Source organism: Dendrobates tinctorius, unplaced genomic scaffold (genome assembly GCF_039654945.1).
Source record: "Dendrobates tinctorius isolate UK_male_01 unplaced genomic scaffold, ASM3965494v1 ptg000016l, whole genome shotgun sequence".
Classification (NCBI taxonomy): domain Eukaryota; kingdom Metazoa; phylum Chordata; class Amphibia; order Anura; family Dendrobatidae; genus Dendrobates; species Dendrobates tinctorius.
This window is the reverse complement of record NW_027361684.1, coordinates 20,305,223-20,330,668: the sequence shown is the minus strand read 5'-3', so window position 1 is coordinate 20,330,668 and position 25,446 is coordinate 20,305,223. Positions and strand designations below refer to the sequence as shown.

At 44.4% G+C, this 25,446-nt stretch overlaps 1 protein-coding gene across 8 annotated transcripts in view; it reads left to right on the top strand.

The window, feature by feature from the left end:
- LOC141080387 (uncharacterized) overlaps positions 1 to 25,446 on the top strand; it is a 382,167-nt gene that overhangs the window by 11,133 nt on the left and 345,588 nt on the right. Inside the window, exon 5 of one of the 8 annotated variants that reach the window (XM_073565555.1) lies at positions 3 to 121. The exons of the other annotated variants lie outside the window; for them this stretch is intronic. The gene's annotated coding sequence lies outside the window, so the exon portion shown is untranslated. The remainder of the gene's footprint in view (positions 1 to 2; positions 122 to 25,446) is intronic. 8 annotated transcript variants of the gene reach the window in all.

The following is a 25,446-nucleotide window of genomic DNA, read 5'->3' as shown; positions in this document are numbered from 1 at the left end:
AGTTGGATCTGGATCGGGCTGTGTTCACACTTTGCGGTTTGTTGGGGGAACTATCTGCAGGGAAGTCCTCACCAGTAGACCAGACCCGCACTTCCATGGAGCCTGTACAGCTGGACCAGCTGTATGTTGTTTCTTTTTTTTGTCCATAATTGTTTTTTCTTAAAAATGCATAAGCTGCTTTTCGCTGACGGTTTGACTGCTGCTGTCACCACTGATGGGACAGGCTATGGCATATTTTCCAGAGAAAAAATGTCTTTAATGTTAGGCAGTATTCCCATTTTATTTTTTGGATACTAATGGTTTACAAAATTATGACGACCTGTGACAGAGCTGGAATGAATGTGTCGCATGGATTATGTCTTGCTATATCAATGAAGAAATGTGCTTCTCAGACCTCCTGGAGACTTCACAACCCTGGATCCTACCTAAAATCACAGGACAATAAGGGTATGTGCACACGTTGCAGATTGCTGTGCTGAATTTTCCTCGTGGAATCTGCATCTTTTGGCAGCATTTTCAGGTCTAAATCCGTACGTTTTTTATGCGGGATTTAGTGCGGATTTCGCCTGCGTTTTTACACCTGCGGATTCCTATAATGGAATGGGTGTAAAAACGCTCCAGAATCCGCACAAAGAATTGACATGCTGCGGAAAAAAACCCGCTGCGTTTCCGTGCGGATTTTTCCGCAGCATGTGCACAGCGGTTTTTTTTCTCCATAGAATAACATTGTACTGTAAATCAATTGCGGATCCGCAGAAAATCCGCAACGTGTGCACAGACCCTAAAACCTCACCCTCCTTATCTATGAACTGCCCCAATATTTATTTATTTATTGTCACCACTGTTTATTACTCTCCCATATTGATAGTTCTGCTTCCCTTGTCTTGTTTCCTGCCAGTACTGTTCTGTATAATATGCGCCACATTTTGTGTCTCACTCATGCTGGCATAATAATCAGATGAGTGCAATCCTCTGCATATTGGCCTGCACTCGGAGCAATGTTATTCTATCAGGCCGGGCAGATCAGTGGGGTTTTCTCATCCGGAATCGCTTGCAATGTGACTGAACTCAGATGGGTCTGAGCAGAAAACATTGGATACCATCCGGCCCATCAGTGTGACTTTTATAAAGATACAATTCTGTAATATGGAAAATGAAAATGGTTCTGTAAAAGATTAATAGCTCATGATTAACAAAAACTGGGCTAGCACACTGAGAAGTGAGAACAAATCATCCCTGTGAAGATCTGATCTTGTGGGTTGTAATAATCACCTAGGCAGGTCACCGATGCAACTATTTTTATTCCATAAATCCAGGGTTGTACAACAAATCCATGTAGATGGCCAACATGTAATGTCCTCAGTCCACAATTTCCCCAACTGACATCTCCAAAACTCCATAGTCCATGAGGTCCTTTAAACAATGGTCCGTCTTCTGGCGGCAGCGGTCTGTCTCCAGTACCTTCTGCTGAGCCTTTAGTCCATAAACACGTGCAGCCGAAACAAAACCGCAGCACTCCCAGAGTGATGTGTAAAAGACCGTGGAGCAATTGGCAGGGAAGGCCGCAAGCGTATGTGCGGTGCTCGGCTTTCTCTGCACGTGTGCGGTATTCACAGTCACGGAGTGCACAGCACCTGTGGCGAAACGGGGATAGTGGGTGCTCTTGTCCACTGGCCCGGCTGTCTCTAGCAAGACTGCATGGACCCAGGGCTCATACCAGTGAACGCCCGCTCTATCTCCTTGTGGGCAGAACAATACACAGACAACGCAGGGTTAGGGTAAAACCGTGTGGCCAAGCTTTATTGAACCACAACCCCCACTAGTAAACAGAACAATTCCCGCAATTTCCCCAAGATGATGCACATTACAAGGTCTCACCCCTCTGCTGACTCACCGGGATGCTAGTGGATGTTATGTCAGAGCTCCCAGGGTCGCTATTCCACCTGTGATAACACACAGGAGGTCACGAGAGGCGTAGGGAGATATCGGAGAGCAGTCCTGTGTTCTTTCAGCTGGGTCTGACATACCCTCAGCTGGGATCCTGAAGAGTTTCTTGTCCGTTGGGTGTTTAGCAGAATGTCCGGCTGGTAGCTCTTTGTGATGAGATGAGACCCCATCTCTCTGTCTCAGGGTCTGAGGTAGGTAAGCTATTTTTAGAATTGCCCAGTGTCCTTCAGTACACCCTCACAGCCTTTCCCTATCTGCATTCAAAGTCAACAAACTGATTCCAGAATATAAACAAACATCAGATGAGCACACACTTATGTTACATAGTATATCAATCCACAAGCCCAGTATACAGACAAAAAGTCAATTCCTCCAGGCCTGCAAAAACATAGCCGTCTGGGCAATTAAGATATACTCTGGTGTCTTCACAGCACCTTTTTCGGTTTCTGTCATGGGGTTCAAGGCACCTTTATCTCCCGCGGTCCCGCTGTGGACAGCAAACGCAGCCTACCGCAGTGCCGAATCTCGGTGGAGCACGCTGCTCTCTCAGCTGTGCGCTGCTGCTGGTTATCGCCAAACTGACTGCTGCAGCGCGCGCTTTTCCTTTTATCTTACCCCGCCTCCCCGGGTCATGAGGTTGGTCCGGCTCCTCATTACTGCCCCATGCAACATGGGAGGCAGCCTCAACAGTTCCGGACCAGGCTCAGTACAGGTACCCACAGCCCAGTTATCGTCCTTACAACAGCACCACTACCAGCAGTGTCACCGAGCATCTCCATGCCGTCCCATGGAAGTGTTCAGCTCTCCATCACCCAAACCCTATAGAGAAAGAGGAAATACACTACCCTCCAACTGGCCCTTGTCCTGAATAACAGCATTTACAGATTCCTGGCCTTTGAAACGCTGCCATTCCATCTATTGGCGAAAAACTGTTTTATAAAAAGTGATGGTGGTGGCTGTTGTGCAGTACGTGGTTCCCATCCACCACTAATTTTTCAAGCGGGGCCATCCCTGTCCTGCACACACATGTTGCAGCCAAAATCAGGTTTGCACTGCGCAACGCCATCAGTGGCAAGGTACAGTTTACAACCGATACGTGGAACAGTAAGCACGGGCAGGGACATTACTGCCCTGGAGCTGTGGACAGTGATTAAACAAGAGACTGATGAGTGGTTGGGGTCGCTGAACATAAGTCTTGGCCTGGTGGTGTGCGATAACGTTCGAAATTTGATAGCATCTCTAGGCCTAGCCTGTTTGATGTACATCCCTTGCCTGCCACGTGTTAAATTTAGTGGTGCAAATCTGTATTAAAAATTACCCATGTGTGAGAGCTGATGCAGAAATTGTAGGTCTGTGCACACTTATGGCGTTCACGCCCTGCAGATGCTCGCCTGTCTGCGCCGCAGCATCACTTCTGCCTTCTTGCTCAGTGCCTGATCTGCGTCGTATCAACAAGGTGGAAGTCATGAGTAGAATACGCTGTAGACACTGCGAGCAGAAGCAAGCAATAATGGAGTTTCAACTGCAGCACGCAAGGGTGAGTCGCTCTGTGGAACAACACCACTTCACCATCATGTAGTGAACACAACAGGGTGGCCCTTAAAGTAGCTCACGAGCATCACTGGAGCATGGCATGCAGGATATAGGACACAGACCAAACACTCCCACAGAGTAACAGCTTGCCTTTGCCTCTGGGCAGCCTGACACAAATGAGTCAATACATGCTGCTGTGCCTGCGCAACGACCGCAGAGTTGCCCCGATCGTACCCCTCCTGATTACTGAGTTGCCACCCTGCTGCGAAGACAAAGTACCATCATTACTTCCTTCAATGGAGCGGGATGGCAAAATGTGTGAATACAAGCACACGCTGGTAGAGGCACTACTGACGGCATTCCCACCTGACTGATGAAACATGGCATATATGGAGGAAGTCGCCAACGCACCTGGGGAACCACCTCGGAAGGGAGGGTTAGCATGGCTGAAATATGAAAAAAATCATCAGCATGCCACAACATCCACCACCACCATCTGATACAGTGTCTGTACAAGCAGGTGCCAGCGTTATAACATGGTGGAAGAGTACTCCCTGATGAAGCAATAGCGAAACGTGAGTTGGAGTGATGTGTGCAGGGGGACCATAAGAAGCCAGGGTTGGTATGATCTCTGTTTTTTATTGCTACTAGCACATATGAGGGTCATTATAACAAGCTACTGGTGAGGTGCAGGCAATCCTATTCAGCACTTGTATGCAAGTATGTGCACATATTCACAGTGAATAATTGAATTGCTTTAAGCTGCCCTATTGCTACTAGCACCTACTTATGAGGGTCACTATAATAAGCTATTGGTGAGGTGCAGGAAATCTTGTTTAGCACTCAGCACTTTTATGTAAGTATGTGCACATATCCACAGTGATTAACTGAATTGTTGTAAGCTGCCTTCATATGAATTAGGGGGATTAGAAAATCTCTGTTTTGCACTTTATGTATTATATCAAATGCACTAAGTAATATGAAATTTTTTTAAAAAAAATTCACTATATATGTAACACTGTATTATAAAGCACTGTTTTGTTATATTGATGAATGCATTTCACATTTTGATGAATTTTTTTATGCACTTTTTTGTGATATATTTTTTTCACTTTGAAAATTTTTAAAATAATATTTGGATCTTTCTCTCAGCTGCTTGGTTTCTTTGTGTACCCCTGCACACATTTGTCATGTATGGTTTTTTAATGCTCAAAAATTAAATAAAAATTCTTATTCACATCATTTTTGTCAGAAATTAATATTTTATTGTATAGAATATTTTCTGGTGGCGTTTTTAAAAATAGTCGATATTTGTGAGTATTTTTTTGGGGTATATATGTTTTCTTTTGATATTCTTAATTCTGAGGAAATATTTTTGAAGCTATTTTGGTATTTCTTTTTCATATAGGGATCTACCCTATTGTCCTGCTTACCCCCATTTTGTTCCCTTTTTCAGATTTACCCCTTAATACCCCCATTTTATAGCACGAAAGTTCGAGACCACGTTGACCTCTATTGGCTGTGATCTGGTCTCATTATGCTGGGAATGGCCCAATAAACATGAACCTTTTCAGCCTATTAATCAGCCAACAGCTGTCTGCTTTTTATTTGCTGGTTATTGAAAAATGAATGGACTCCCCCAAAAAGTTAATAAACAGGGGTTAATAAACAGCTAAGGCAAAACAGACAGCAAAGGGCTGATATTAAAAAGCTATGACGGGCCATGGATATTGGCCCCTTCCCACACTAATAAAACTAGTCCTCAGCTGCATGATAAATGGATAATCTATTAGATGTGCTGATTCTTGTGCTTTGCCTCAGCTCTTCCTGATTGCATTTGTGCAGTGGCAATTGGAGTAATCTATAAGTATAATTCCAGCTGTTATTTGTATAAAATCACAGCTGACATCAACCCCAGTGTTAGTAAGAGAGGTGTCCGTGAAACACCCCGATTAATTACACTGTAAGTAAAAATAAAGAAACACACAGATAAACAACAAGGATTTTAAATATAAAAACAGACACCATCTTTCACCCTTTAACAAAAAAAACATCTGCAGGTCCAATGTAATAAACAAGGTCTTGCGTAATCCTCATCAATGTCCCAAGATGATCCCCGGTTCCAATACATACAGAGGCCACAGAGACATCATAAAACGTGACCTTTACCCATGTCCGCCGTACACACACTAAAGGTGGCATGGAAGCCACCACTTAAGTCTCTGGTATTAAACTACTCCAAAGGACCTGGCCCTTTAACCCACTGGGATTTAGCTTTCTCAGTGTGAACCGGCTATTTCAAAGTGGGCAGAAGGACCAGATCCCTCTGGCCACTTGGATTTAGCTTTCTCACGGTGAGCAGGCTAAATCCAAGTGGGCAGAAGGACCTGGTCTTTTAGCTTACTAAGTCTGGAATTAAACCACTCCAAGGGACCTGGTCCTTTAGCCCACTGAGATTTAGCTTTTCACAGTGAGCAGGCTAAAACCAAGTGGCCAGAGGGACCTGGTCCTTTTGCCCACTTGGAAATAGCCGTCTCACACTGAGAAAGATAAATCCAAGTGGCCAGAGGGACCTGGTCTTTTAAACCACTTGGATTTAGCTTTCTCATTGAGAACCGGCTATTTCCCAGTGGACAGAAGGACCTAATCATTTAAACCACTTGGATTAAGCTTTCTCAGTGTGAGCCGGCTATTTCCAAGTGGGCAGAAGGTCCTTCAGCCGTCTGGGATTTTGCTTGCTCACAGAGAGCAGGCTAAATTCAAGTTGGCAGAAGGACCTGGTCCTTTTTTTTTTTTTTTTTTTTTGTCGCCACAACATTGCAATAAAATGAAATAAGAAGTGATCAAAACATGGTATCCGTGCCAAAATGGTATCCATAAAAACGTTCCGCCAAAATTAAAAAAAACCCCAACGGCGATGGAAAAATAAAAAAGTTATGGGAAGGAAAAAAATGAAGAAGAAAAAAAGGAAAATCGCACAAGGGTTAAAACACTCCTAGGTGAGGTGCATGCATGGAAAAAAAATTTGTGGTTGTGTGATCTACAAAAATGATCACCAGTAAATAAAACGGGACGTGGATGAGATTGGGGCAGTATATTGTACACACTGGAATTAAGGGGAAAATTCTTGAGTATAAATGTCACATATAAATAAATGTGTAATCAGATGTCATATCTAGTCTGCGGCTCAGTATTACTGCAAAACATAACATGACAGGATTCATATATATATCTACCTACAATAAGTGTCCTTCTGTCTACTGGGATTTAGCATTCTTATATAGAGCAGGCTAAATCCAAGTCAGCTAAAGGACTTGGTCTCTGCCAACTAGGAAATAGCCGACTCTGTGTGAGAAAGCTAAATCCCAGTGCACAGAAGGACCAGGTCCTTTAGCCGACTTGGATTTAGCGTTCTCTATACTGGGCAGGCTATTTCCAAGTTGGCAGAGGTACCAGGTCCTTTAGCCCATGGTTCCCCAACTCCAGTCCTCAAGGCCCACCAACAGGTCATGTTTTCAGGATTTCCCTTGTGTTGTACAGGTGATACAAATATCACCTGGGCAATACTAAGGAAATCCTGAAAACATGACCTGTTGGTGGGCCTTGAGGACTGGAGTTGGGGAACCCTACTTTAGCCGACTTGGATTTAGCCACAACCATCAGTCCATACATTTAGTCGCAAACGCACATGGGATAACAGCCCCCCCATAAAATGCTTAACATAAATGACAAAAAACAGACGACTCCGATTGTGGGGTTAATTGGCCGTCAGGCTTTACTAGGTAATTCCAAATATATACAAGAAAACTATGAATTCAAATTTCGTAAAATTAAATATTCATAAAACTATGAGTAGTCATAAATAAGATATCCAAGCCCGGGTGGGCTTAAGAAAATTGACCCCACAGTAAAGCCAAACGACAAACTCAAAGATCCAATCCAACGTTCCATATTGCGGTGGGCGGGCGGGTGACTTCTCTTCATGGCGTCCAGAGCTTGAGTGAAAAACCTCTCAGCTGTTCATTTGAATAATTTCCCTTCCCGCCTGGACGCTCCTCCAATCACGGCGCCCCTTACCTCAGCAGCCCAAGCAGCCAATCACAGCATGCCTAGGCTCTGTTGCTAGGCAGAAAACCGGCTCTGGTTTATTTTCCTCCTGAGGATACCCCAGAGCACTTCAAGCTGTAGAATGATCCATAGGGTAATCATTAACCCTTTACTACAGAATCTGAAACTTCTCGAAATCCATAAAGAAATGTGCAGGGAGGCGTGATCCCATGGCACCCAAACACTAATCGCTGACCGGGTCCCCCATGGGATAACAGCCCCCCATAAAATGCTTAACATAAATGACAAAAAACAGACGACTCCGATTGTGGGGTTAATTGGCCGTCAGGCTTTACTAGGTAATTCCAAATATATACAAGAAAACTATGAATTCAAATTTCGTAAAATTAAATATTCATAAAACTATAATGAGTAGTCATAAATAAGATATCAAAGCCCAGGTGGGCTTAAGAAAATTGACCCCACTCGGGCCCGCTGAAACGGAGGAGCCCCCCCAAACCCGACAGCCATTTTTCTATCACACTCTGGAAGTCCAGGTTTATGATATCCAGTCCTATCTCACTTAAATGTATAACATCCCATCTATAAAAACCGAACAAAAAACCTTCCAGATCGGAGTGCCTAAACGAAAAACCACCCACACGTGGCATAAATCTTGCCAAGGTGCGGTTAACCCTTTTCCTAATTTTTTCTAAAAAACGAAGCTTCGGCTCTTTCCACAATAGAGGGGGAACGACCTCGGAGAAGACGAAAACGGTTGAAGGAAATTTGGATCTGAAAAATTTAAAATCTTGTTTAATACGAGAAAGGAGATCCAGAGTTTTCGTCCTACCCAAATCGCCCCCCCGCTACGTGAAAAATCGCCAAGTCGGGGGGGGGGGGGGGAAGTAGAAAAAAGTTTGTTGACCAAAGGAACTAATGCTTCCCAGGATAAATCCTTCCTTCCGAACCACGAAATGAAAACTTCGGAAGAATTGAAAGACAAATTAGCAGAGTAGGGATGCTTATCTGCCCTCTTCTTTGCCCAAAACACCATGGAATCACCGATAATCCATACGCTCTTTGGAACTGAAAAGAAGAAAGAAGAAAAAAAACAAAATAAAAAAACTGCCCCAAAAAGAGGCAGAAAGGAACTAAACTAACGCATGAGGGCGCACATAAGTGCGCATCCTGTGCGAGGCCCACCTCCCGATTTTTCGAATATTCCCTTCCGGAAGACCGACGTTTGAGGCAAACGTGGCCGCCCCTACCCTGAAGGAATGGGAAGAGATGTGGGAGTCCGCCAGCCCAAGGGCCGTGGTACATCTGCGCAACACAGCATTAAATTGAAAGATCGTGACAGGGGAACCATCTAGATGGAAAAAAAAGCGGGGCAGGGCCGAGAGGACGAAATTTCAACCACCTGGCGACATTAGAGACCAGGCATAAAGGAGACTCGGGGATGGCCTTAAAACTTATGCAAGTCCCTCTACCTATTTGGTCAGTCTTAGAGTATCTAAGCAGGATCGAACAACCCCCCCCTTAGAGAAAGAAAAATCCTGAAATAACAAACCCGAGAAAGTTTGACGATTCCGACAAACTAGTTCACTCACTCTGAAAGCTCCAAAAAATGCAAAACAAAAACAAGCACGAAACAAACGTTTTGAACTCGCTGAAGCAAACCATCTGAAGCATATTACTAAGCTTAAGTAATAATTCCAGTGAAATGGCCTTCCTCCCATCAGGGCGGTAGGACTTTTTACGAAAGCCTTTAAAAAAACTGCTGTATAGGGAATAAAGAAAAAAGTGAATGCTTCCCCAGGAGTTTAAGGAAGAAAGAGATCCCCGAAATTTGCTTGTGCAAATTAGAATAACTAAACTTATTCGCCAAGAGGCAATGCAAATAACCTAACACAAAATGTGTATCGACTTTACAGAAATCCACCTTTTTTTTACAACAATACACACACCAAGTATTCCATGCAGCCGAGTAAGTGGCCCATGTGGCAGCGGACACTGAAGATCGAATGTGCTCCGCTACTAAAGGATCAAATGAGTCCAAAGCTGTTCCGGGAATGATATAAGATCCATTTCCAACGACACAAGGTGTCCTGCTCCATCCAACCCGTTCTGGGAAGAAAGACAAGATTGAGAAGGAAAAGATTTAATTTCACAAAACTGTGCTTTTAACCAAACATTAGATTCCAAACATAAATACTATTTCTCTTAACAATGACTTGACCAGAGGATTCTTTGAAGACAGACAGTTCAAGGCCATCACTACTCCTCTGTCTTACGACAAAAGCATAAGTCTCTTGTTCCTAAAGATTTGTTTCCAAAGCGATAAAGACACAAAAATAGAAAAAATCTTACACGCTGTGTTAGAAAAATTGGGTGTGCCGCTATTCCACCAAGCCGGCCACAATGAAAAGACAAGTTGCGAACCCATAGATATTTGCATGAAACTAACGTTGGTCTCATCAAAAGAAAAAGAAAATTCCAGCGAGGAAGTAAACTCCTCCTGAATGCAACAACGCCCATTGAACTGCTCAACGAAACGTAACCAAACCCGAAGGTCATCCTTCACGTCTCTGCAGAGTCGGATATGATGTTGGGAAACGATCCCTTTTGTGGCATCGTAAAGTCGCTTACAGAATGCCCTTCCCATTGGTATGATCCGCAGAGCAAAGTTCAAGCTGCCCAAGAGGGACTGCAGCTTTTTTAATGTGACCTTATCCCCTCGCAAGGCATCTAGAATTTTTTTCTCGGATATTGTTCCTTTTTTCCAAGGGAAGACTTAATTCCATATGTAGAGAATCAATGTGAATCCCTAAAAAATCGAGACTGGTGCAAGGAAAAACAGTCTTTTCCGCCGCCAGCGGGATCCCGAAATGCTCCAATAATTAAAAAAAACGGAAATAAAAGAAAAACAATCCCTAGAATTGGGGCTGCCCAAAAAAGGAAGTCATCAAGATAATGGAGCACCCTCCCATGGGGAAAAATTTGCAAGATGGCCCACTCAAGAAAAGAAGAAAATGTTTCGAAATAAAAACAGGAGAGTGCAAAGCCCATGGGAAGGCATCGATCAAAAAAGAAGGCGCCTTTAAAATGGAAACCCAGGGAGTTGAATCCGTCCGGGCAAACCGGAAGGAGCCTGAAAGCTGATTTTATGTCGGCCTTAGCCATAAGTGCACCCTTACCAAGGTGTCGGAAGTGGTCCACCGCCACATCAAATGAGGTATAAACCACCGGGGAAGAATGTCCGCCACTTCGTCATTTAAAGACGAACCGGCGGGGTAGGACAGATGGTGAATAATTCGATAACAGCCAGGATCTTTTTTAGGAACCGCCCCTAAAGGAGATATCCTAAACCTCTCAAAAGGGGGGTTGGAAAAAGGCCCAGAAATCCGGCCTAAACCCAGCTCTTTATTTATGTAGGCCTCCACAGCGTCCTCATGCAAAGCCAAAGACGAAAGATTCCTATGGCAGGTGCAACCTAAACCAGTAAACCCCGGGACCCAAAAACCGAACTGAAAACCCTTAGCGAGAATTTGAGCCCTCTCCCGGTTTGGGTAAGAATTTAGAAACGGCCGCATTGTGTCCAACTTCACTGGGGTCCGGCCCTTTATGCCCAGACTCCCTAGAATTTCCAGTTCCTTGAGAAGACTGCTTCTTAAAGCATTTGGTGGCTGCATGCGAAACACCGCAGGCTGAACATTCGTGACGAAATCTGCACGAGTAGGGCCATTTGCAGCCCGAGTCGTTATATGCAAAACAGACCCCTTTTTTAGGGGTCTAACTGGCAGAGACTCTGGGGGCCGGAGTGCGTTGGGGGAGCATAAGGCTCACCCACAACCCAACATCCTTGGAACCCCAATGTACATTGGGGTGCACCGAAAGTTTCTGTCCAAACGCTTCGTCATAAAGAAGCCATGACGAGCCCCCAAAGTTGCGGTATGCTTCCAGAATTATATCCAGATGTTGAAATAATCCTGAGCATACCGAAGCATCTCTCACCCAGCACAGCAGAATAGATGCAGAATGCTTGCAACCAATTGTGAAACGACTTGTAAAACCGTTTATCAGCTTCTCCTTCGGACTTGTCCTCTTTTTTTATCAGCAGAGGAAAAAACACTTAAACGGTTAGATGGGAGTAGAGTGAAAAGATCCAAGTATTCTTTACGCCAGATCTTATCCTTAAGCGTTTGCGGCAAATGAAAACCCAGAGGCGAAACATGGCAAGTTAAAGCCTCCTTAAGAAGAGAATCAGAAACCCCAGAAGCTCCCGCATAGGGAACCTGCGCAGGATTGCCGTGATCTTTCCGGGGACCTGCCATTACCTCAGATACCGCTTGTTTAATCAACGCTTGAAGCTCAGGAAAATGAGAAAACTGTGGAAAAGGGGCAGAGTGATCAAACCCCTGTTGTCTAGAATGCCTCTGGTTAGCAAAAATTGCTTGACTAATACCTGATGCAGCTGCCACAGATAACACAGACCCATCATCTGAGTCACTCTGTACAGCAGACCAAACTCTAGCCGCATAAGCAGCCTCATTATGTGAAGCATCAGTCTGAGGCACCGCTGGACAGCTCGATGCCCCAAAGCTGACCACAGGCAAGCCAACCACATCAGGTGGCAACACCTGTGGCATGACATTGCCCTGCACCATCCTCCCCTCCTTCACCAGATTAAGCCTGGAGATCTTACCGGATCCTCCCGGCTGGGTCACTCCGTCTGTTGCCACCGGCTCCGGTATTATCTTCCTCCTCTTTCTGGCTGAACCGCTCTGTTGTCCTCTGGTGTCGCCTGAAACACCGGGAAGCCCCCTGCGATCCATGGCAGATACTGAAGATGTCTGGCGACGTTGTTCCTGACGTCCCCGGCTCCTTACCAGTGAAAGCTGTGGGGAGTAACGACGATTCGGTTTCTTCCTTCTGGAACCGGACAACTCCTCAACAGGCAATTGCTCCGACTTACCCGACATTCTCCTGCCATTTCTGGCTACCGTCTGCGGCTCTTCTGTTGTGTTAAGCACTGATTCGGTACCTAAAGTGCAATTCAACCAATTCAGCTACAGTCCCCTCCGAGACAACTGCCTCCGGCGCTGCCGGTACACTCGGTGCTGGTGCCGATAGTAAAGACCGCAGAAACTCCAGACCTTTTTCAGAACTGATTTTCTGCCGAAGTTCTGTCAGCAGAAGCTCCATGGTGACTTCTCTTCAGGGCGTCCAGAGCTTGAGTGAAAAACCTCTCAGCTGTTCATTTGAATAATTTCCCTTCCCGCCTGGACGCTCCTCCAATCACGGCGTCCCTTACCTCAGCAGCCCAAGCAGCCAATCACAGCATGCCTAGGCTCTGTTGCTAGGCAGAAAACCGGCTCTGGTTTATTTTCCTCCTGAGGATACCCCAGAGCACTTCAAGCTGTAGAATGATCCATAGGGTAATCATTAACCCTTTACTACAGAATCTGAAACTTCTCGAAATCCATAAAGAAATGTGCAGGGAGGCGTGATCCCATGGCACCCGAACACTAATCGCTTACCGGGTCCCCCCAGGAAGCAGCGGAAGTTGTCACCTGGTGAATGACGTAACTAAACTAAGGGCGGAAGACGGATGAGAGAACTACGGGTGGAAGTATCTGGGGCATGCGCAGTCTGTGTAAAGAAGGCGCACTGCGCTCAGCCGCAAGGTGTTGTGCTGTCTGTGGTAGAGGTGTGACATCACTGCGGCTATGTGCGCTGTATACTGATTGTGTCTTCACCTCCATTGCTCATTGGGAGTGGGCAATGTATTAAGGCCCTTACATGAAGCATCATGGCGTCTCACAGGGCTGTCATAGTTATCAACTGATGGCAGGCAGCACTGAATCCGCAATTAGAGCAGTGTTTTCCCGCTGGGCAGGAGCCCCTCACTGTGCCCCCCGGAGATGGCAGCTCCTACTGACTACATTGTTTCGCATGGTCGCGTTCCGAAAGAATAGATTTTGCGCTCAGATTTTATTTTAGAATAAAACACTATATACATTTTAGCCATTATATTCATCCGCTAGCGGTGTGTGCAGACGATCAGGAACCAGAAGCACATTTTTTACGCAGCGCATGTTTGCCGTGTCCAACATGCCGTCTATAGAACACGGGTGACTCCACATGTGTCCACTGAACTGTGCGGATTCAACGCTTCCAATACATTGTATGAGTGACATTTCTCTTGCGGAGACTCGTGTCGCAGCGTCCAACCAGCAGCGTTTACTGATCGTCTGCACATACCCTGCACCAGAGCCCTGTAGACCTGCCTGAAGCATCCCCAGCGTCTCTTCTGCCATCCCCAGCGTCTCTTCTGCCATCCCCAGCGTCTCTTCTGACATCCCCAGCGTCTCTTCTGCCATCCCCAGCGTCTCTTCTGACATCCCCAGCGTCTCTTCTGACATCCCCAGCGTCTCTTCTGACATTCCCAGCGTCTCTTCTGCCGTCCCCAGCGTCTCTTCTGCCGTCCCCAGCGTCTTTTCTCACATCCCCAGCGTCTCTTCTCACATCCCCAGCCTCTCTTCTGCCTTCCCCAGCGTCTCTTCTGCCTTCCCCAGCGTCTCTTCTGCCATCCCCAGCGTCTCTTCTGCCATCCCCAGCGTCTCTTCTGCCATCCCCAGCGTCTCTTCTGCCATCCCCAGCGTCTCTTCTGCCATCCCCAGCGTCTCTTCTGACATTCCCAGCGTCTCTTCTGCCGTCCCCAGCGTCTCTTCTGCCGTCCCCAGCGTCTCTTCTGTCGTCCCCAGCGTCTCTTCTCACGTCCCCAGCGTCTCTTCTCACGTCCCCAGCGTCTCTTCTCACGTCCCCAGCGTCTCTTCTCACATCCCCAGCGTCTTCTGACATTCCCTATCCCTCCACTCCCTATCTGAAATCCTCTCTTAGCTAGCACCATGGCACTTTATCTTCCATAACGAACACAAATCCCCTCATGATTCAGCTTAGAAGAAACGCGTTGGGACATCTTATAAGGGAGAGTGCAGGGCTTGTTTAATGCAGGGGTAGCTGTGGACTGCCCTTGTCAGGGCGGGAGTATTGGGGTCAGACTACTGTTAGGGTCTCCATAGGGCTTTTTTCTTCCCCATATAATTCATAGATCATCCTGGACCAAGGATTTCCTTTGCCTCCTGTACCTGTCTGCCTAACTGGTGAGATTGTTGAAGAATATTTATTGTGGTAGACTTTACATTGGTGTTACCTTATTCTCTTTTATTATCGCTATTTGCAACCAAAATTGTGAGTTGTTACATGAGAAAATAGGTGGATTTTTCCAGTCTCACAAACGTGATATTTTGGTTTATGTTTTTGGTTTCGTCTTAGCCATTGCAAGTAGAAATCCTTTTCCTGAGAAGGCTGTTATGCCTTTTTAATGGGTTATTGATCTTTTGACTGACTTGACCCATGCATCTATTCACTTTGGGTGACACACTTATATTTTAATCTGATATCTAGTAAAGGTTAAGTGTTTTAATTCTTGTCTATGCTGCCATACATGAATTTTTGACGAGATTTGGATAATGTTTACTATTGGTTTTCTTACATTGCTTTATTCCCTACACCCTGTGGCGGCACACTAGCTGAATCTCTGGGTACATCTAGGTTATGGCTCACCTGGGGAGGTGGTTTCGTTAAACTGTAGGTGAGAATGAGCAGCTCGGGCCGGAGGCCGAGGAGTTGGATAGGTTGGTTGGCACATGGAACAGCAGAGCTAGATATGGAGAAAGGCTCCTTGGAATAGCTGAGCCCAAAGTGTGAAAAGCACCGCGGTGCATCAGGGCACTGTATGTGGCCAGACACTTTTGGACAGTGGAGTCAAATGTGAGAACAACACTTTAGAATAGCAGAGTCCTATAGAAGAAAGAGTACGTTCATATAGTAGAGCAAAAAGTGGAAACAGCAGAGCCATGTAGACAGACCGTGATGCAGCAGAGCTGAGTGTGTGTGTGTGTGTGTGTGGACAGCTCCTTATTATATATAGACATGGTACCTTTGTATAGCAGAGCCCAGTATGCGGACAGAATTGTGGAACAGCAGGCGGGCACCTTGATGTAGCATAGCTGAGTGTGCGGATAGCACCTTGGAACGGAGGCATTCTTTGCATTAACTATGAGCAATAGCAGAGTTGGACTAGTCGGGTGGCTCGGAGAATGTGAGTGGTAGCAGTGTGCACTACTACCTTAAAAAGCCTCGAGACATGACATTAGATGTTCACATGAGCAGAGAGCAGGCGCGCGGACTAGCAATGGAGCCAGGACCGGTGAGTAACAGGAAAGGGGGCTCCTGGGAATAGTCAAAAGCTCACAGAGGATTTGGGTAAGTATCTCGGACAGAGAACACCTTCACCTGTAGCCATGTCCTCATGATGCAGAAACAGGGAAACACTATGGCCGTGGGCTCCCTGCTCCACCACTTTCTCTAGCAGGCCACGGGTTGCTGTAGGCCTGAGAGCTGAGACAACGCCTCTACAATGTATTATTGTTTAAAGATCATTTGTGCAGGACCATAATTCACTCAGCGCACCATTATGTGCCTCTGTAGATATGGGATTACTCTGTGAGTGAGATCTCAGGCCGTGTTCACACACAGCAGTGGATTTAGGTGCGAATACCTGAATAACGTGGCATCACACAGAACATGGCGCTATTTCTTTTTCGTAGTAAGATTCGCACAGGATGCAACAAAAAAATCAAGTACAGCAGCCCCCCTATAGTTATGGTGATGCCCTCTTACTGCTCTCTCATCAGCATTTTTATCCTTTTGCTATATTGCAGTTGTCCTATTATACAGCACTGTGCCCTTCTATTGCTGATGACACAAAGCTAGGAGGGATAGCTAATACTAGAGAAGAGAGAGAGAGGATTCAAAAAGATATAAATAAACTGGAGAAGTGGGCAGCAAGTAACAGAATGGTTTTTAACAGGGAGAAATGCAAAGTACTACATCTGGGCAATAAAAATGAAAAAAGCATATATAGAATGGGAGGAATAGGGCTAAGTGACAGCACATGTGAAAAAGACTTGGGTATACTAATAGATCACAGACTGAATATGAGTCAACAGTGTGATGCAGCAGCAAAAAAGGCAAATGCAATTCTAGGATGTATTAACAGAAGCATACAGTCTAGATCACGTGAAGTCATTATTTCCCTCTACTCCTCTTTGGTCAGACCTCATCTGGAATATTGTGTCCAGTTTTGGGCACCACATTTTAAAAAAGACATCAACAAACTGGAGCAAGTTCAGAAAAGAGCGACCAGAATGGTGACCGGTCTGCAAACCCTGTCTTATGAGGAAAGGTTGCAGGATTTGGGAATGTTTAGTTTGCAAAAGAGAAGACTGAGAGGAGACTTAATAGCTGTCTACAAATATCTAAAGGGCTGTCACATTGTAGAAGGATCAACTTTATTCTAATTTGCACAAGGAAAGACTAGAAGCAATGGGATGAAACTGAATGGGAAGAGACACAGATTAGATATTAGAAAAAACTTTTTGACAGTTAGAGTGATCAATGAGTGGAACAGGCTGCCACGAGAAGTGGTGAGTTCTCCTTCAATGGAAGTCTTCAAACAGAGGCTGGACAGACATCTGACTGGGATGATTTAGCGAATCCTGCTTTGAGCAGGGGGTTGGACCAGATGGCCCAGGAGGTCCCTTCCAACTCTACGATTCTATGATTCTAATTGCTCATTTTGCCTTTTTACCCAGATAATTCTTCTCTGTTCCATTATGTCTGACATCACGTGATTACAAACAGATTAGCTGAATCCTTCTAAGCTCTATGTAGAAACTGGAGGTCAATTTTCCCTGTATGAGTCATGAGTCACTGCAAAAGTTCCTGGTAGGGGGAGGAGGGAGCAGCTGGGTCAGGAGTTGGAGAAGGGAATGATAAATGCAGGGACAAGAGACTTTCTGTTTCTACATAGAGCAGAGAAAAGAGAGCAATTATCTGATCTGGGTAGAAAGGCAAAAAGAGCAATTGTAAGTACACAGTGCTATATAATATGAGGACTGCAATATTTTAAGAGGATAACAACTTTGATGAGAGGAGGCGTATATGGTCATGTCAATGTATCTTTAAAGAGGCTGTATAAGAGTGAAAGAAGTGCCATATTGGGCATAACCCATGCACAGGCCTGGCCCTGTTTCTGCATCACATCTCCTAGTTCTGTGCAACCTCTTTAAGGAGCTTTTACCATTTCTATATGTGTATTCATGAAAATGCAAAACAAATCCATCAGTAATTGGCAAAATGCAGGCTGGTCTGGTTACACTTATTCACAACATGTGCACTGACACAAGGGTCTGCCCTGCTTTATCTCTCCTGTGGGGTGCCAGCGACACTGTGCCATGGAGGTAACTGCTGACTAGGAAGTCGCAGGGTAAGCCTGGTCTCATCTGCACGAGTGCACACGGTGAAAAGTATGAATCCTTCATTACCTCAGCAGCGGCGTCCTCTCTATCCGCTCCGGATGTGTGCCTGACATGCTGTGCACTGATCTCAGGGAGCACCATTCATTGTACCAGTGGCCTCATTAGCTGATGTGATTGTCCCATAGTTGACCTGTCACAAGCAGTCATTCCCATGTGTAACATGTCAGTACCTCTCCTGTAATGGTGGTCAGTCTCCAGAAACAGCACAAGTTGTGATAGTGTTATATTTATGGGCACAATGTAATGTGAGAAGAGTATTTCCCTCAGAGAGTGTGCTGGCTGATTGTGCGTCCATATTGCCCTGTCTTGTCCTGTTTATATTTCCCCATACACTGCACTAGTGCTACTGAGGAGCATAGGAAGGAAAGAGGCCCAGGCATCTCCACCTTCAGGGGTAATCCTGGGACAGGAATAGCCAGGGACCCCTAGCCTGAGGGTCAGTATGGGTGCACATCTGCTACTGTCACACAGTGACACTAAGCTTATAAATGTCAAGGCTTTTAGCACATCATTAGTGTGTGTGACAGATTTTGTCACCAGATATTGGATACCACATCTGAGAGCATCAAGATGAAAGGGCAAGGATCCTGATTCCAGTGATGTGTTACTAACTGGGCTGCTTGCTGCAGAATTGATACATTCATTGTTTTCTCTGCTGCAGATCCAGCAGATCTCTGAGCTCTGTATAACCCCATCTCGCAGCTTTCTGTATATACTAGGCTTAAACAGAGCTGGAGGACTACATGGCACGAGATGACAAGTCCTCTTGAAATATTCTCCTGCTGAAAAAAGTGATTTTTGTTTTGACAAAGAATGCTGTGTGTGTTTGAAATGTGTTGCTGTGCTGCCTGTGTGCTGTCTATGTGCATATCATGCACTGATTTTTTTTATCTTCTTTTTCAATAAACTGGATTTTTTTCCATAAGCTTTGTATAATCACACCCACACCACTGATTGGCAGCTTTCTGTGTGCATAGGCAGAAAGCTGCTAGTTAGAGGTGGTGGTGGGGTTATACAGAGCTCATGAATATGGAGGACTACATGACAGCAGGTTTACTACCCCTCTAGTTATAATCTAGTGATAAAATCACGGTTTTATCCAGGGCTGTGGAGTCGGTAAGCCAAACCTGCGACTCCGACTCCTCAATTTCCCTTACACCGACTCCACGATTCCGACTCCCACATATATTGCTTATATTTAAGTGAAAAATGTATTGTAGTACAATGTGAACATCAGACATTAAATCATTTTTATGATACAATAATCAAGATATTTAGATAGAACATAATATTTATTGGAATACAACTTTAGGACACAAAAAACTGTAATAAATTGTAAATATGTAATACACTATGTAATATCGATTTTATTTATATATACACTCACTGGCCACTTTATTAGGTACACCTGTCCAACTGTGTGTTAAGACTTAATTTCTAATCAGCCAATCACATGGCGGCAACTCAGTGCATTTAGGCATGTAGACATGGTCAAGACAATCTCCTGCAGTTCAAACCGAGCATCAGTATGGGGAAGAAAGGTGATTTGAGTGCCTTTGAACGTGGCATGATTGTTGGTGCCAGAAGGGCTGGTCTGAGAATTTCAGAAACTGCTGATCTACTGGGATTTTCACGGACAACCATCTCTAGGGTTTACAGAGAATGGTCCGAAAAAGAAAAAAAATCCAGTGAGCGGCAGTTCTGTGGCCGGAAATGCCATGTTGATGCCAGAGGTCAGAGGAGAATGGGCAGACTGTTTCGAGCTGATAGAAAGGCAACAGTGACTCAAATTGCCACCCGTTACAACCAAGGTAGGCAGAAGAGCATCTCTGAACGCACAGTGCGTCGAACTTTGAGGCAGATGGGCTACAGCAGCAGAAGACCACACTGGGTACCACTCCTCTCAGCTAAGAACAGGAAACTGAGGCTACAATTTGCACAAGCTCATCGAAATTGGACAGTAGAAGATTGGAAAAACGTTGCCTGGTCTGATGAGTCTCGATTTCTGCTGCGACATTCGGATAGTAGGGTCAGAATTTGGCGTAAACAACATGAAAGCATGGATCCATCCTGCCTTGTATCAACGGTTCAGGCTGGTGGTGGTGGTGTCTTGGTGTGGGGAATTTTTTCTGGGCACTCTTTGGGCCCCTTGGTACCAATTGAGCATCGTTGCAACGCCACAGCCTACCTGAGTATTGTTGCTGACCATGTCCATCCCTTTATGACCACAATGTACCCAACATCTGATGGCTACTTTCAGCAGGATAATGCGCCATGTCATAAAGCTCGAATCATCTCAGATTGGTTTCTTGAACATGACAATGAGTTTACTGTACTCAAATGGCCTCCTCAGTCACCAGATCTCAATCCAATAGAGCATCTTTGGGATGTGGTGGAACGGGAGATTCGCATCAGGGATGTGCAGCCGACAAATCTGCGCCAACTGTGTGATGCCATCATGTCAATATGGTCCAAAATCTCTGAGGAATGCTTCCAGCACCTTGTTGAATCTCTGCCACGAAGAATTGAGGCAGTTCTGAAGGCAAAAGGGGGTCCAACCCCTTACTAGCATGGTGTACCTAATAAAGTGGCCAGTGAGTGTGTATATATATATATATATATATATATATATATATATATATATATATACACAACACTATGTAATGAACTATGTAAGTGGCAAAAAACAGTTTTCAACAAAAACATACTAAATAACATTTGTGTAGTCTATGAATTTGTTCTAAGAAATAGAATTGCCTCCATCAGATCCTCCTTCATAGATGACCTCAAATCTGACCTAATAATTTTAAGGCCAGAGAACAACCTCTCTACAGTAACTTGGGTTGGAGGCAAAGCCGTAACCACATGGGAACATCTCTAACAATTTCCGGGTATAAAGGAATTGCCTCATGCACAGTCAGTTTTGATGAACAGTTGAATTTTTCTATTTCTTTGAGAGCAAGTGAAACATTTTGCTGAAATCTGGTCAATCTGCTTGCTATAGGAGACGGAGTGAAATCTTTTTCCTTGCAGCAACGCTTTGCCTGCTCCATGTCTTCCAAATACTTGTCAAAGTCAAACTCCTCATCTGATGAGGATGAAGATATGGCAGCAGTAGCACTGTCAGGACCCGAGTCCTCTTGCGCCTGGCAGTCCTCCTGTAGGCCACTCATCCTAACTGCTACCTCAGTCAGAGCTTCTTTTCCTTTAGTAAGCTGTTGATCATCAAGCAGTATACGATGACTTGGGTCCACATTAGCAGCTGCCAGAAAAATGTTATTTTCCAATAGCTGTGTCTCTCTCCATTTCATTGAAGCAGAAATGCCATCTGCGATTAAACAGCAAAATAGCAAGTTCTTCCGCTCTCTCATGAAAATGCCAGGAGTGAATCCTCAGCTTGTAATTTTTTAGTCACAGTCAATGGGTGATTAAGCAATGTCTTCAATTCAGCCACCTGTGTCCATTGACCTTCATTTAGGGTTCCCTGAGGGTTCGCCATATCTATAAGAAACGGTTTTAGTTGATCAACAATTGCCCTTTCCCAGCACGTCTCTTCAAGATGGAATCAATTTTAGGGGTTCTGGCGGCAATAACCAATTTCCTCACTTTTCCAATCAGATTTTCAGCATGTCCTTCTTGCAGACTATCTCTTATTGCCAGCTGCAGCGTGTGCACAACACAGCGCATGTGATGAATAGGAAAGTGTTTTGAAGCAGCTTCAACAAGATCATCTATTTCTACAGTATAATTTTGCTGTTCTTCTGTTGTAATATCTGTTTGTTCCTCACTTACATGAACAGCACTGTGGCCTTCCATCTCAAACACACTGAATCCTAAATGTTCCTCTAGCTGTTGTTCATTACTCTCATTCATCAGTGTAATGTACTTATGTTTGAAGCATTGTCCGTTACAATAGCAAGAACCTGTTCTTTTTTGAGTTTGTAATCTTGCAGAACTTTTTCCACTAAGGCCTGGAGAAACTGGCTGCTGTGATGAGCTCTAGTATCTTTTACTGGCTGCATGTTGGTAACAATTTTTGTTGTCACAAACATATCGAACATTGATGGCAAAATAGTTCACTCTGTGACGTGTGCAGGCATCCATTGTAAGAAACATGAAGCGTCTTTTGAGAGTCTTTTTAAGATCTTCCTTTTGTTTAAGGACTTCTTCAATCACTAATGTTCTAATACTTTCTCTTTCCAGAGAAACACCAAGTTTGCGGCCATTTCTCCATTAAGAGCTGTAAAAGCTGGTCGTGCAAATAATGTTAATGGTACACCGTCCTTCACATCAAGCTGTATGCGCTGTCTTTTAGACATATCTGCTGTCATTGTTACAATAACTTTGTCACTTACAAAATATCTTGTTAATGATGTTTGAGACGCTCTTTCCTCCTCCTTTGCCTGGCAGGAAGTGTCAGTCTGTGCTATCCGGCTTTCATTCTTTTTGGTACAGATAAGATATGGAGACAGATATGGATAAATGGATGGATAGAGCAGATTTCTAATCTGCTTCTGATATTGAAAACATTATCTATGAGCTCAAAAACCGTTCAGGTGATGCGGTTTTTTAAAAATCTGATCTGCTTTTGCAGCTGAAAAACGTATCCACAAAAAACGCAGGAAAAACGCTGTGTGTGAATGTAGCCTTAGATCAGGAATAGAACAGCCATTTATAGGACATTTCATAACTTTCCCAAATTCCTATGAAAAAATTTTCAGCACATTCTGCATTGAACTACTGTACCCAATTTATTATATATTTTAGGAGTCGGTCCATTTTATACCGACTCCAATTCCGACTCCACCAAAATGAGCACCGACTCCGACTCCACAGCCCTGGTTTTATCAAAACTCCGGCAAGTAGCCCAGTAAGTGATACATCACAAGAATCAGGGTCCCTGTCCCTACATTATGCTGCTATCAGATTAGGTGGCAAAAACCTGGTGACAGAGTCCCTTTAACAGCAGCATAACCCAGGAACGGAAAAAAAGTGAATATATGCATCTGGAAATGTGTTATATTTTTTTTTTATGCCCAATCATAGAATGCCTTTTATAAGATCGCTATGACCAAAAATAATTCTAAAGAAATTTAGACCTAAGTTCTCAAACCTGCCCATGAGAAATAGTCCATGTTGACTTTAGCAACCAATGTCACACTTCATTAGAGTGACAGGTGAGTGCCGCTTACGTCTCGGATACACAAGCGATCACAGGTCCAATCCTTAATTTTTCCCAGTGGCAGACAGGTCAGACCATTGGGCAGGCACCGGAGTCATGACATTGATGTCTTTGTCTTCTAGTTAGTGATTGTGACAACCATACTGAAAGTCCGAGGTCTCCGCACATTGGTTTTCCAGCTGTTTCCTATAGTGCGTACAGGCATCTTCACCACTTGCTTGGGGCTGCAGCTCTGCAGCAGGTTTAGGCCTCATTCACACGTCCGTTTTCCATGTTTGTGTTTTATCAGATAGAACACAAGCCCATTAGGCTGTGTTCACACACAGCGTTTTTTTAGCGGTTTTTACCGCGGTTTTCGCTATAAAACCGCTAAAAATAAGCTGCACAGTCATTTCTATGCATTTTGCACTTTTTGTGCACATTGATGCGTTTTTTACCGTGAAAAAAACGCATCGCGGTAAAAAACGCAGCATGCTCATTAATTTTGCGGATTTTTCCGCGGTTTTGGCTTCTCCCATGCGTTTAGAAACCGCTGCGGTAAAAAACGCATCAAAAACGCCCAAAAAATGCCGCGGAAAAATAGGTGCGGTTTCTGGGAAGGGATTCAGGTTTTTGTGCAGAAATTTTCTGCAACGTGTGCACTTAGCCTTACAGTCTATGGAGCTGTTCACATATCTGTGGTGTTTTTGCAGGTCGCCTGTCACATGTCCGTTTTTTATCCTCGTCATGGATCAAGATTACCCATACTAATCTATAAGCAGGGCTGTGGAGTTGGAGTCGGTGCTCATTTTGGTGGAGTCGGAGTTGGAGTCGGTATAAAATGGACCGACTCCGACTCCTAAAATATATATTAAATTGGGTACAGTAGTTCAATGCAGGATGTGCTGAATATTTTTTCATAGGAGTTTGGGAAAGTTATGAAATGTCCTATAAATGGCTGTTATATTCCTGATCTAAGGCTACATTCACACACAGCGTTTTTCCTGCGTTTTTTGAGGATACGTTTTTCAGCTGCAAAAGCTGATCATCTTTTTAAAAAACCGCATCACCTGAAAGGTTTTTGAGCTCATAGATAATGTTTTCAATAGCAAAAGCAGATTAGAAATCTGCTCTATCTATCCATTTATCCATATCTGTCTATCCATATCGTATCTGTACCAAAAAGAATGAAAACCGGGTAGTACACCAATATATATTCTGTTCTATCTAAATATCTTGATTATTGGATCATAAAAATGATTAAATGTCTGAGGTTCACATTGTACTACAATACATTTTTCACTTAAATATAAGCAATATGTGTGGGAGTCGGAGTCGTGGAGTCGGAGTCGGAGTTGGAGTCGGAGTCGGTGTAAGGGAAATTGAGGAGTCGGAGTTGGAGTCGCAGGTTTGGCTTACCGACTCCACAGCCCTGTCTATAAGTCCAGGAAAACTCCAGACAGCACATGGATGGCATCGGTGTACAGTCCATGTGCTGATTAACATTATAGGGCCTCATTCAGACATGTGTTGCACATACGTGTTCTATCCATGTTTTTCACAGCTAGGACACATACCCATTAAAATCTCTGCTGCTATTCACATGTCCGTGTTTTGTTTTGCGCTGTTAGTCCGTGCAAAATTTATTGAGACATTCCAGTGTGCAGTGCACCTTGTGTGGCCACTAGATGTCAGCACATGTGAAATTTGCCACACTTCATTATTTATCCATCCACCATTGGGTCGACCTATCCACGTTACATTACAACATGTAAAAGAAGGTTATATACTGTACATCATTTATCAGTCTTTTAATGTTTTTATTTTGTTTTAAATTTAGCCTCACTTTTTTTAATTTAAAGGGGTTGTCTGGGCTTTTCACATAATCTCAGTACATATCTGGGCTGCAGAATTATGACAATAAGTAATTTACTTTCTGTCACTAGTTTGCACGGTTTTCTAGATATTCTGAACAGAACGTCCAAGGGGGGGTGTGTTATGGCATTGAAATGAGAACTGGTCGTAACCTCCTACTCTACTCCAAACATGCCCTCTATAGCAACAACCCCACCCTCCATAGCGACAGGCCCTCCCCGTCCACATGAAGCAGCCCTCATCACACATTAATTTTGGTTCTAGACATTACCACAATGAATTTTAAACAAAACAATTCAGATGCAGTTGAAGTTCAGACTTTCAGCTTTCATTTGAGGGTATCCACATTAAAATTGGATGAAGGGTTTAGGAGTTTCAGCTCCTTAACATGTGCCACCCTGTTTTTAAAGGGACCAAAAGTAATTGGACAAT